The sequence below is a fragment of the Lepidothrix coronata genome, unplaced genomic scaffold (assembly GCF_001604755.1).
Source record: "Lepidothrix coronata isolate B3197 unplaced genomic scaffold, Lepidothrix_coronata-1.0 Scaffold267, whole genome shotgun sequence".
NCBI lineage: Eukaryota > Metazoa > Chordata > Aves > Passeriformes > Pipridae > Lepidothrix > Lepidothrix coronata.
Window position 1 is genome coordinate 173937 of NW_016690447.1, and position 10944 is coordinate 184880.

Consider the following 10944-nt stretch of genomic DNA (forward strand, 5'->3'; position numbering starts at 1 on the left):
GAGATGAAGGAAAGGCCCCTGGAGATGTGAGTGTCCCAGAACAACCTGGGCCTGACCATGAGAACAATTCACTCCCGGCTCCATAGCCAGGAACCCCCGAGGGATGAACCCCCCCAGAGCAGAAGGTGTGGAGTAAACAGAGAACTGAGAAGGAAATCCAGGCTGTGAAAAGGACAAGCTTCCTCCTGATTTGAGTCTCTGCTCTCCAGAAAACCACCCTCTAGGAAGGTCCATGAGAGATGCTGAGCACCAGGAGCACTGATCCTGACCCCACAACAGGCTGCAAGTGGAGCTGCCACAGACCTGACCCTCCCTCTGGAGATCATCCACCCAACTGCACCTTCCCCAACTCACAGTTGCCTGGTTTCTCCTCAAACCTTGAAGAATCCCAGAGCATCCTCCCCAGAATCAATGGATTTACCCCAGAACTTACAGCACACCCAGCCCAGAGCCTGCACCAAAGGACAGCACCAGATCCCCTGGGCCTCCCTGGGACCTCAGCAATTAACCCCATCCCCAGAACAACATTTCCTGGGAAGGGGGGGCCAGAGGGGAAGATGCACTCAGCACGGGGTTCTGCCAAGAGCAGGGAATTCTGCTCCTTTACATCTTACCAGTGCCAAGAGAGGGGAAAATTGATTTGAAAACACTCCCCAAAAGGTGTATTTTCAGTATTTATCACAGACCAGCCCCCAGAGAGGGGCTCTGCAGTGAGCACTGAACAACAGGAATGTTAAAAATAAAACTCTGTGTTGGGAAGGAGAAGGAACCAGCACAATCTGCTCCTGAGCTGAGCCCTGGAGGGACACAATCACATCAAGAAAAAGCTGCTCTGCTGGGTCTGAGTGGCTCTGCCCACAGGTCAGGGCAGCACAGCAGGGCAGGCAGTTTGCTGAACACGCTCCACAGTTTATCTTGGTTATTTTTGTGGTGTCACACAAACATCGAGGACTGCAAGAATACCATTTCCTTCCTCAGTCTGACTTTCCTGACACCTCAAAACCAACTGTAACAACTGAGGGAATAAACTGTACTTTGTTGCTGTAGTTTTTGGCAGTCTGCTCCCAGCAATGACTCCAGAGACAAAACTCCTTGTGGCACCAAGGTCACAGACATCATCAGTCTCGTGCTTTCTCTCCTCTTTCATATTTTCCTTTCTCTTCTCTTTCCTTCTGCACCAAAAGAGGAATTATCTTACATATCTGCAACCTCTAAAGAGTCAGGCAAAAAAACCACCTGAGGGCTTTCCCCTGAATTACTCAAACAGTAGCTCAAACACTTTGTGTCTGAACCTCTGGGACTCCCAGTGGCACACAGGATTAAATCTCCACATGTGCAAACCAAAGGGAGAATCCTTCCATGTATACAAAGTAAACACATAAATACAAAGCCCAGGCAGAAAGCAGGACACAGGATCTCCTCCGGGGCAGTCCTGGCACTGTTAATCCAAAATCCACATTATCTACCCACATCTTTCACATCCTGCACTGCCACAGTGAACTGGCACTGCCAACCAGCCTGTCTGTGCACTCACACTGCTAATACACCGAATTTACATGTATGTAAATAAATACAGACTCACAGAATCACTGAGGTTGGAAAAGACCTCTGAGACCACCCTGTGCCCAATCCTCACCTTGTCCCCCAGCCCAGAGCACTGAGTGCCACGTCCTTGGACACCTCTGGGGTGGGGACTCCACCACCTCCCTTCCAAAACATACAAAATCCTCCCAGTCTCTTTTCTGCCCTGGGACAGCTCCTTCCTCTCACAGTTACTGATATCTCTACTGAAACACTGACCTTGACAAGGCCACCAGCTCTCCACAGTGTCCAGGAATTGTTTCTTGTGGGGGGGAGGGAGAAAAAACAAAAAGGAAGAAAAAAAATTCCTCGAGTATCCAAGGAATTCTTCTACAGCAGCTTCACATATCTAAGCACCTCTGAGGGCAATAAATGCCCCACAGGCATCCAAACGTGCCCCCCACCTCTGTGCACTTGTGACCAAGTGAGGATGGTTCCAGAGGGAGCCGGGAAAGCCTGAGTCACTCCCAGTGCAGGCTGTGGGAGGGAAGGACAGCTCTCCTCCCCCCGGGAAGGACGGGACGTGTCAGTGGGAGTCACTCCGTGAGCTCTGGCTCCAGTGATGGATCTGCTCCCGTGTCAGAGCCGTTCATCCCTCACACACGTCTGTGCAATTCGGGTCACGCTCGTCACCAGGGCACGAGGGGGTTTGGTGGGGTTTGTATGAAACACAACACAGAGCTGAGAGGGAGGTGGGAACAACCTCGGAGAAAAGCCCTCATGGAACTACTGAAAAATACTCAGCAGAGATCCCAGAATCATTCGGGTTGGAAAAGCCCTCCCAGCCCATCGAGTCCAATGAAAGCCAAAGCAATGGACAAAATTTACACCCCTCCTGCCTCCAGTTTTCACTCTGTTGAAAGAGGAAAGTCAGGGACGGAGGAGGGGACACATTTCTGCCATCCTGGTATAGAATCCCACAATCCCAGGACCACTGAGGTTGGAAAAGCCCTCCCAGCCCATGGATCCCCCCTGTGCCCGATGCCCACCTTGCCCCCAGCCCAGAGCACTGAGTGCCACGGCCAGTCGTTCCAGGGTTGGGGACCCCACCACCTCCCTGGGCAGCCCCTCCCGGTGTCTGACCACCTAATTCCGGGAAGAATTTCTTCCTAAGAAAGGCCCCACACCGCGGCCACCGGGTCGCCCAAGGATTTTATGACAACTGAGGCGAATCACACCTCCGGCTGCCTGTCGGTGATGCACAAATGACCGCCCTGGGTGCCGAGCCCAGCACGGCGGTGGCTCAGGGTGCCGGGCAGCCCCGAGCCCGGTAACGCCCCGGCCCCGCTCCCGGAGGGTCCCGGGGGGGCCCGGCCCGCGCAGGGCGGTGGCCGAGCCGGGCCGCGCCGTGACTGACAGTCCCCTCCGCCAATGAGCGGCCGCGGCTCGGCTCCGCCAGCCAATGCCGCGGCGCGGGGGCGGGCCCTGCCCCGTTGTCAACCCGCAGCCAATGGCGGCGCGGGGCCCGCGGCCCCACCGGCCCCCCGGCCGTGATCCCCCCCCGTCCCGAACCCCTCGGGCCCGCCGGGACTATCCCGGGACCCCCGGCCCGGTCCGGCCCGGTCCGGCCCGGCCCAGCCCGCCTGGCCCCGGGCCCCGCGCCCCGCTCACCGCAGCGCATCCCCTGTCACCGCCGCAGCACCCGCCGCCGCCGGGGCCGCCTCATCCGGGCACCGGGGGGTGGGGCCGGATGATGCAACCTCGGGGGCGGGCCCAGGGGCGGGGCCTGGGAGGGGAGGGGCGGGGCCTGGGGAGCCGGGCCGGTGCCGGTCGATGTCCATGTCCCGGTCCGGGTCCCTATTCCTGTCCCTATTCCTGTCCCCGTCTCTGTCCCCGTCCCTGTCCCTATCTCGGTCCCTTATCCCTGGCCCGGTCCCTGGTCCTGGCCCTTGCCCTGACCCGTTCCCTGTCCCTGTCCCTATCCCTATTCCTGTCTCTGTACCTGTCCCTGTCCGTGTCCCTATCCCGGTCCCTTTTCCCTGGCCCGGTCTCCGTCCCTATCCCTATTCCTGTCCCTGTACCTGGCCCTGACCCTGTCCCTATCCCTGCCCCTGTCCCTATCCCTGCCCCTGTCCCAGTCTCTGTCCCTGTCCCTATCCCGGTCCCAGTCGCTACCCCGGCCATTCTTTCGTGTCCCGTCCCGGGAAGCGCCGGCCCCTCGCGGTCCCCGCTCTGCCCGGCGTGGGGACCCTCCTCTGCTCGCCCCCATCCCAGGGGCCGCCCCCGGGCCGAGGTGGTCCCGCCTTTCTTCCTTTGCCGCGTTCGGGATCTGCCCCTTCCCCGTCCCGTCCTCCGGCACTCTGTCCCCGGTGTCCCCGGAGGGGCGGACTCAGGAACGGGCCTCTGAACCCAATCCCTGGGGACCTGTGGACATCCGTCCCTTGAGGCCTGTGGAACATCCATCCGTCAGCCCCCTGGACATTCATCCTGGGGGCCCTGGACATCCACCCCTTGGAGTCTGTGGAACATCCATCCCTGGGGACCCTGGACATCCATCCTTGGGGGCTCTGGACATCCATCCCTGGGGGCCCTGGACATTCATCCTGGGGGGCCTGGACATCCATCCCTTGGGGTCTGTGGAACGTCCATCCCTGGGGGCCCTGGACATCCATCCCTCGGGGCTCTGGACATCCATCCCTGGGGGCCCTGGCTATCCATCCCTCGGGGCGAGCAGCGGGGCGGGCACGGGCAGCTCCTCCTCCTTCCTCCCCATCCTGCGCCCCGCACGGCTCATCTGTCCCGCGGAGCAGGGAACTCGCTGCGGGCAGAGGCTTTTGGAACCCCCCAGGGCCCCCCACTGGCCCCGAGCCGAGCTCAGGAGAGCCCACAGCCCCCGCCACCACCCCTGCCCAGCCCGGCTTTCTCGTTCCCTGCCTTGCCGGCACAGCGTGCCCGCTGCTGGGGGGCTCCCCCGCTGCCCCATCGCTGCCCCATCGCTGCCCCGTGCCCCCCACGCGTGTCCCTGCAGCCCCTGGGCCGAGGGCAGGGTAGGACAGTGCCCCCGCAGCGTCGCTGTCGCTGCCCTGATACTTAACCTTGGTTTGCGTGTTTAATTGCCTGTCCCTGTAATTAGCTGCCCTGTCATTAGCGGCGGGTGGTGCCGCTGGGGTGCCCTCGTGCTTCCCTCGCTGCCGGCAGCGTGGCCGAAACCGCGGCCGTGCCAACTGTCCTTGTGGGGACAGCCAGTGCCACCAGGGCCACCTCTGTCCCCACAACCTCTCCTCTGCCGTGGAGTTATCCAGGGTTGGTGCTTTTCCTGCTTTTCCCGGGGGTGGTTGCAGACAACCTGAGGATGGAGAACACACACTGTCCCTCCCCAGCTGGGTGTCCAGTCTGTGGCTGTCTCCTGACCTCTGTCCCCTGACCCCTGCTCGGGCCTTTCTGGGTCACCCTGTGTGCCCTGGGTGTTGCCTGGCAGTGTCAGCACCGGGCGGGACGTGCGGCACAGCACGGCCTGAGACACCACTCCTGGATTAGAGGCTGTGAGAGGAGGGGAAGCCACAGCGTCCTGTGAACACTCATCCTGGTGGCAAACTGCCCTTGGAGCTGCCTCATCCCTCCTGGAAGCGCAGCCTTGCTCCCAGTCACACCTGGCTGATGCTGGTGCTGCTCCCAGCCTGGACCACCCCACCTTCTCCCTTCAGCTGAACATCCCCTTGGCTCCCTGAAACCCTCTCTGGAGGGCAGGGAAGGAAGATCAAGGTGGCTGTGCAGGAGGCCTGGCTAGAACATCTCCTTTCCCAGGATCCAGCCTTGTGCTGCTCCGAGTTGGGAGCAGCCAGAGTTGGTGGTGCTGGGTGAGTGCACAGCCCAGCTCTGGGCAGATTGGATGCCACTGCCACGCTCTGGAGCTGGCTGGGCACCCATTCTTGTGCTCTGAGGGAGGCTGGTCCCACCACTGCAATCTGGAGCAGGCTGGGTATCCACCACTGCAGTCTAAAGCTGGTTGAGTGCCCACTATTGGGATCTGGAACAGGCTGGTGCCCACCACTGTGATCTGGAGCAGGCTGGGTGCTCAGTTTTCCCACTGCACTCCAGAAGCTGTAAGGAAATGTCGTGCACTGTTTGCACTGTGCATCCCACATGGCCTTGGTGCAGCTTTTTCCTCACTCTTCAGTGACAGAGCAGCCCCTCTGAGGGGACAGAGGGGTGGTACAGCCACCTGAGAGGCAATGGGGGGCCATTGGGGTGTGAGGGTTCTCTGCACATCTGTCTGCACCTCTGGATGTTTGTCTGTGGGAGGCAGGGGCGGTGCTGCTCCAGACTGGGAGGTCTGGGGGCACCTCTCTCTGCTGGATGTGCGTGGATCTGCCACCTTGCTGTGATCAACACAGAGATCCTCCCTTGGGAGGCAGCTGGAAATGAGCTCTGAAGGCAAGGGGGGGGGGTTCTCCTTCATATAAGAGCCAAGGCTGTATCTATTCAACCCTGAATTAATTCCTCAAGGGGCACCCAGGGGAAACCACATCCCTGGTTTCGTCTCCAGTGGGATCCTTCAAACACAACTTTAAAATTGTTCCTCAGTCTCTCTTTCCCAGGCTGGGTGCTTAAGTTAACAAAACACTCTTTGCCTCTCCCCACACCCAAGGTCACCCCCATCCCATCCGATGTTGAGCAGCATCTCCAGGACCAGGGATGATGCCACCAGCTCCGTCCCCTTTACCAGCCGGCTCGGGGGGCTTTGCCTCTGCTGACAAAGGCCCAGCGCTGCTGGGGGCTGCGTTTCCCAGGGGTCCCGGTGTTCCTGCCTGGTTAACAGTGATTTTAAGTCGATGTTTGCTTTGAGGTCGCCCCCATTGTGTGCCGGGGCTGTTCCCAGGCGGCTGCCGCGGGCCGGGCGGTGCCGGCGGCACAAAGGAACAGTCACTCAGCATTAGCGGCCGCACAAAGGGACCGCGGCTGTGTTTCCCCAGCAAACCCCCCTCGCTGAAAGGCCAGGGAGAGACACAGATCTGAGCAAAGGGGGTCTCTCACAGGGGTGGGGGAACCCAGCGTGGGCAGGAGCCGGGGGTGTCCCCTGGTCCTGGCACGGGGCTGCCAGAGGTGATTTCACTGTGGGGTGGGTGGGCTTTGCCCTGGTGCAGGGCACAGAGGGGGACACAGAGGGGGTACAGGGTGGGTGTGGGGCCCTGGGGGATCAGTGGGGACCCACTAGGTGCAGGTACACCTGGGCATCATCACCTTGGAGAGACACTGGTGAAGGTTCGAGAGGGAGAAATAACCACTGGGGGAAAAGGGCAGGATTATCTCACTGCTCCCTGCCTTGGAAGGGTGTCTGGGATCGGCAGCTCTTACCATCTCCAGGAGCATCCAGGCTGGGGATTCAGAGTTGGGAGCAGCCCAGTCTGAGAGGGGGACACGTCCCTGATTCCAGCAGCTCTAATCCTGGCTGTCTGTGCACCTTCACCAGCTGCAGGGCTGGGGCAGAGCTGGATCCTGCTGGACCCTCCCAGCTGCCCAGAGAAGGATTTGCTCATTGGTGAGGAAAAGTGGTGCCTGAGCTGCCCCAGCCGTGGGGAGGGGACCTGGAAAGGCTCTGAGGCTGAGAGAAGCCCTCAGGATGTGGGGAAAGGGGGGCTTTAGGTGAGGGAGAAGCTGGGATGGGGTGGGACACAGCCTGGGGAGCCGAGCACTGCTCTGTGTCAGGCAGCAGCATCCGTGTCTGCTCGTGGCTCTGGAACAGTGAGTGTTGTCCCCAGGGACGTGATCTGAGAACTGTCAACTCATTGCACCTCAGGAGCTTTGTGGGGCTTGAACAGGCCAAGTCTGGCTGCTCCTGGGCTCGGGAGAAGGGATCACAGATCCAGGGGCTTTCTGGAAAAAGCCCAGCCTTGCACGGCTCCCACCCAGAGCTCATGTCACGAGCCTGCTGGTCTCAGCACTGGCAGCTGCTGGGGAATACCAACTTCCCAGACTGGTGTTTGCTTCCAAAGACACCCAACCTCAGCCCCCCCTCTCTGCTGCCTCCTTCCCCACCGGCTGAGAGCAGCACTGAGGGCAGGACCTGCCCCCTGCACCTCACACCCCCCCTCAGTGCCCATCCCGGTGCCACCCTGACAGCACGGGCAGCACTGTGTCACCCCTGTGACCCAACGGGTTCAGTCAGGGCTGTTTGGAGCCCAGGAAAGGTGGCTCCTGAAGGGCTCTGAGTGTCTCCCAGCAGGGAGCAGGGAAGGGGTGGGGCTGGGCAGGATGCAGGGAGGGATGGGGCTGGAGGTGATGTCAGGAGGGATGGGTTTGGGGAGGGTGTAGGGCTGGGAGGCACATGGGAGATGTGCAGGGAAGGATGGGGCTGGGAGAGCTTAGGGAGAGATGGGGCTGGAAGGGATGTGGAGAAGGATGGGACTGGAAAGGATGAAGGAGAGAGGGAATGGGAGGGATGTGTGTTTTCCAGCCAACCCAAAATGGAAGAGAGGGCTGGGGTTACCCTTCCCTTGTTTTGACTACAGGGAGGCCAAATGCAGTGCATTGGGTCCTGCAGACCCTACAGGACAGCCCTCCTGCCTTCTGCCATGGGGCCTGGGCTGATGCACTTCATGCTGAGCATCCTCCTCTCCATAACATCCTTGTATTCCTGGTTGGCACCCACAGGGTGATCCTGGATGGTGCTGGAGCAGCTCTGCCTGCAAACTCCACCCACAGCACTGTTCTGTGTGGTCAAAAGGCCTTGGAAAAATCATTAAATGAACCCAAATTGGGTATTTAGTGCTCCTTTTATTGAGCCTTTTCTTTCTGTGCTGCTCCAGAACACGAGATGTTGCAGGGTGAGAAGCCAACCTGCACTTGTTCCTGTTAAAGGCAGAAACACCTCTGCAGTCTCATCCCTCCAGGAGCCAGGCTTGGAGAGCAAAACCCAAACTGTGGCACAATCTGGCAGCCTAAACCACAGGGAACATCCCCTTTGGGCAGAGGCCCCAAATCCCCAATTCCAGTAGCCTTTTCTCCCAGCATTGCAGGCTTTCCATGCCTTCCCCCACCAGAATAAGGAAAAAAGGCAGCTGGAGGGGGTGGTGGAAAGGAGGCAGGGAATACCCTCTGCTGCAGGGGATGCTGGGGGTAGAACATTCCCAAGGGGATATGGCTCATGGCACAGCAGAGGTGGGTTACAGGGGCTGTGGTGGGTCCAGGTGGGGTTGGGGTGGGCACCAGGGTGCAGGGACAAGCAAGGGGACAATCTGCTGCGGTTTGGCCGTGTCTGATGGAAGGGTCTGATGGTGGGTCCCCCCTGGGTTTCATATGTTGCTCCTCATCCTGGTCCTGTCCCCATCCCCAGGAAGGGTCTGCAGGGCTGTGGGACTGGCAGGACCCCCAGAGTGACCCCTGGGGGAGCCCAGCAGGGTCTGCACAGGCAGGGGGGCCCAGCCCAGCAGCTGCTGCTGCTGAACAGACCCTTCTTCTCCCTCGAGCATCTGCCCCCTGCCCTCAAAGCCCTGTTGTTTCCCCATTCCACACACAATGCCATGGATTTCCTGCTGGGAACCAGCACCCCAAGGGGCTGGGCTGGGATATGAGGTGGGGCCAGGGGCAGGAAGGGGGGACACGGGCCAGATCTTGCCACTGCCACATCCATGGGGGTTCATACAGCCCTGGTCTTCTTTGTCATCCCAAGGGATGGCACTTGGGCTGACCCCGGGCTCACTCAAGGCAGTGACCAAACACCTTGTTTGGTGAGGAGAAAACACTTCTAGGGGGGGAAATAACTGTTGAAGGAGCCCCTGAAGATGGGAGTTGCCCTCCCAGGCATGGGAAAACCCCATCACTGTGGGGTTGTGTGGCTTTGCACCCATTGGAAGGGGCAAATCCCAAAGATTTGGTGTCAGAATAAGACTCCAAGGGAAACCAATAATACTCACACCAGGCTCAGGATCATTCCCAGGAGGATTTTTTGCCAGCAGGTCAGAGCTGGGACACCACAGCAGGTTCCCCCACAGCACAGGACAGGAGAGCAGAGATCACAGAAAGGTTTGGGGACATACCCAGCTCTTCCTTGGTGTTGGATTCATCCCACGAAATGGCTGGATTTACATTTCTGATCGGCAGGAGGAAGAGCAGATCCCATTTATCCTGGCGGGGAAGAGGCAGCATCCCAGCTGGTGGGGATCAGCTTCACACCTCGGCACTCCCAGACGTTTTTCCAGTGCATCCTGGAATATTGTCCTGGTATCCAAAGCACATCCGAGAGCACCACCTCGTGGCAACGGCGGGAAGCACCGGGAAGAAGCTGAAGGAAGAACTTTCCCTGCGAATTTTGGGTCGTCTTGGCTAAATTGGCATCCTGACGGTGGATCTCCATCCTGCCACGTGCCTGAGGAGAAGGATGAACACACCCAGAAGGAAAACCCGCTGATTTTCCCACTCTAATTCAAGCAAAGCAAGCAGAGGGAAGGCGGATGAGCTTGGGGACACCCAAGACCCTTTAAAGAGCTCTGGTGCCCCTGAAGTTGTCTGACTTTTCCAGCTGTGTGAGTTTATTTTGGCAGCATGGAACTGGATATAACTCAGACATGGCCCTTGGACCTTCCACCAGCCCTGGGAAAGGAATTTTTCTTCACTAAGCTTCTTCCCCAGATGGGAATATCTCCTGGGCTGGGATCAAACACGGATTTCTTTTTTCCCCCCCTTCCTTTCACTTCGTTCCCACCAATGCCAACAACTTGCTGTGTTTGAGCTGGGGCTGGGAAGAGGAAAACGAGTCGAGCAGAGACTCCTCTAAAGCCTCAGATTTGAAGGTTGGACACGGCCAAGGGAAAACCTGGGGGGGGTTTGGGAGGACTGTCCATGACCTGGGAGGGAGGGGGCATCACCCCAGGGGGATGGGGGTGGGAAAAAGGTGCCACTGGTGTAACAAATCCAGTGTGGAAAGGAGCTGGAGGAGAGAGAGGAGGGGCAGCCTGCCCTGCCAGCTGCCACCAGCCTGGGGACATGCTGAGGCTGCTGGGCAAGGACACATCACAGCCACCATTCCATGGGCCACTCCTGGCACTGAGAGAGGAGAACACAGACGTGGCACAGGGATCCCCCCAGAAGGTTTTGGCTCATTTACAGGGAGACTTCCCCCAGCCCTGCCCTTGCACGTGGCTGGGTTGTGCCTCCATGGCAAAGCTCCCCCCATGGACATCCTGCCACCAGGAATCCCTCTGGGATTTTCCCACCAGGATCCTGGCCCCAGCGATGTGGGACATGTCTTTTCCCCCTGGAAATGTCCCCACTTCAGTGGTTAGGATCTGGGGAAGAGCAGCATGGACTTGATATGGAAATATTGAGACATATAGTGATTATTTGCCTGGCACCAGGCTCACATATAGAACAGTCTTCTGGTTTTAAATATAATAAATATAATAAATGCAGTAGCACTGTCCCTTG

General features: G+C 59.0%; 1 protein-coding gene across 6 annotated transcripts in view; it reads right to left on the minus strand.

Moving 5' to 3' along the window:
• Nucleotides 1–3302, minus strand: part of NDEL1 (nudE neurodevelopment protein 1 like 1) — a 28120-nt gene extending 24818 nt beyond the window's left edge. For 4 of the 6 annotated variants that reach the window (XM_017835953.1, XM_017835955.1, XM_017835956.1 and 1 more), the window contains exon 1: nucleotides 3193–3302. The gene's annotated coding sequence lies outside the window, so the exon portion shown is untranslated. Of the gene's footprint in view, nucleotides 1–1800; nucleotides 2041–2759; nucleotides 2884–3192 lie in introns of those variants that run through there. The other 2 variants (XM_017835958.1, XM_017835954.1) reach the window with 2 other exon arrangements.
• Between the last annotated feature and the right edge of the window lie 7642 nt (nucleotides 3303–10944).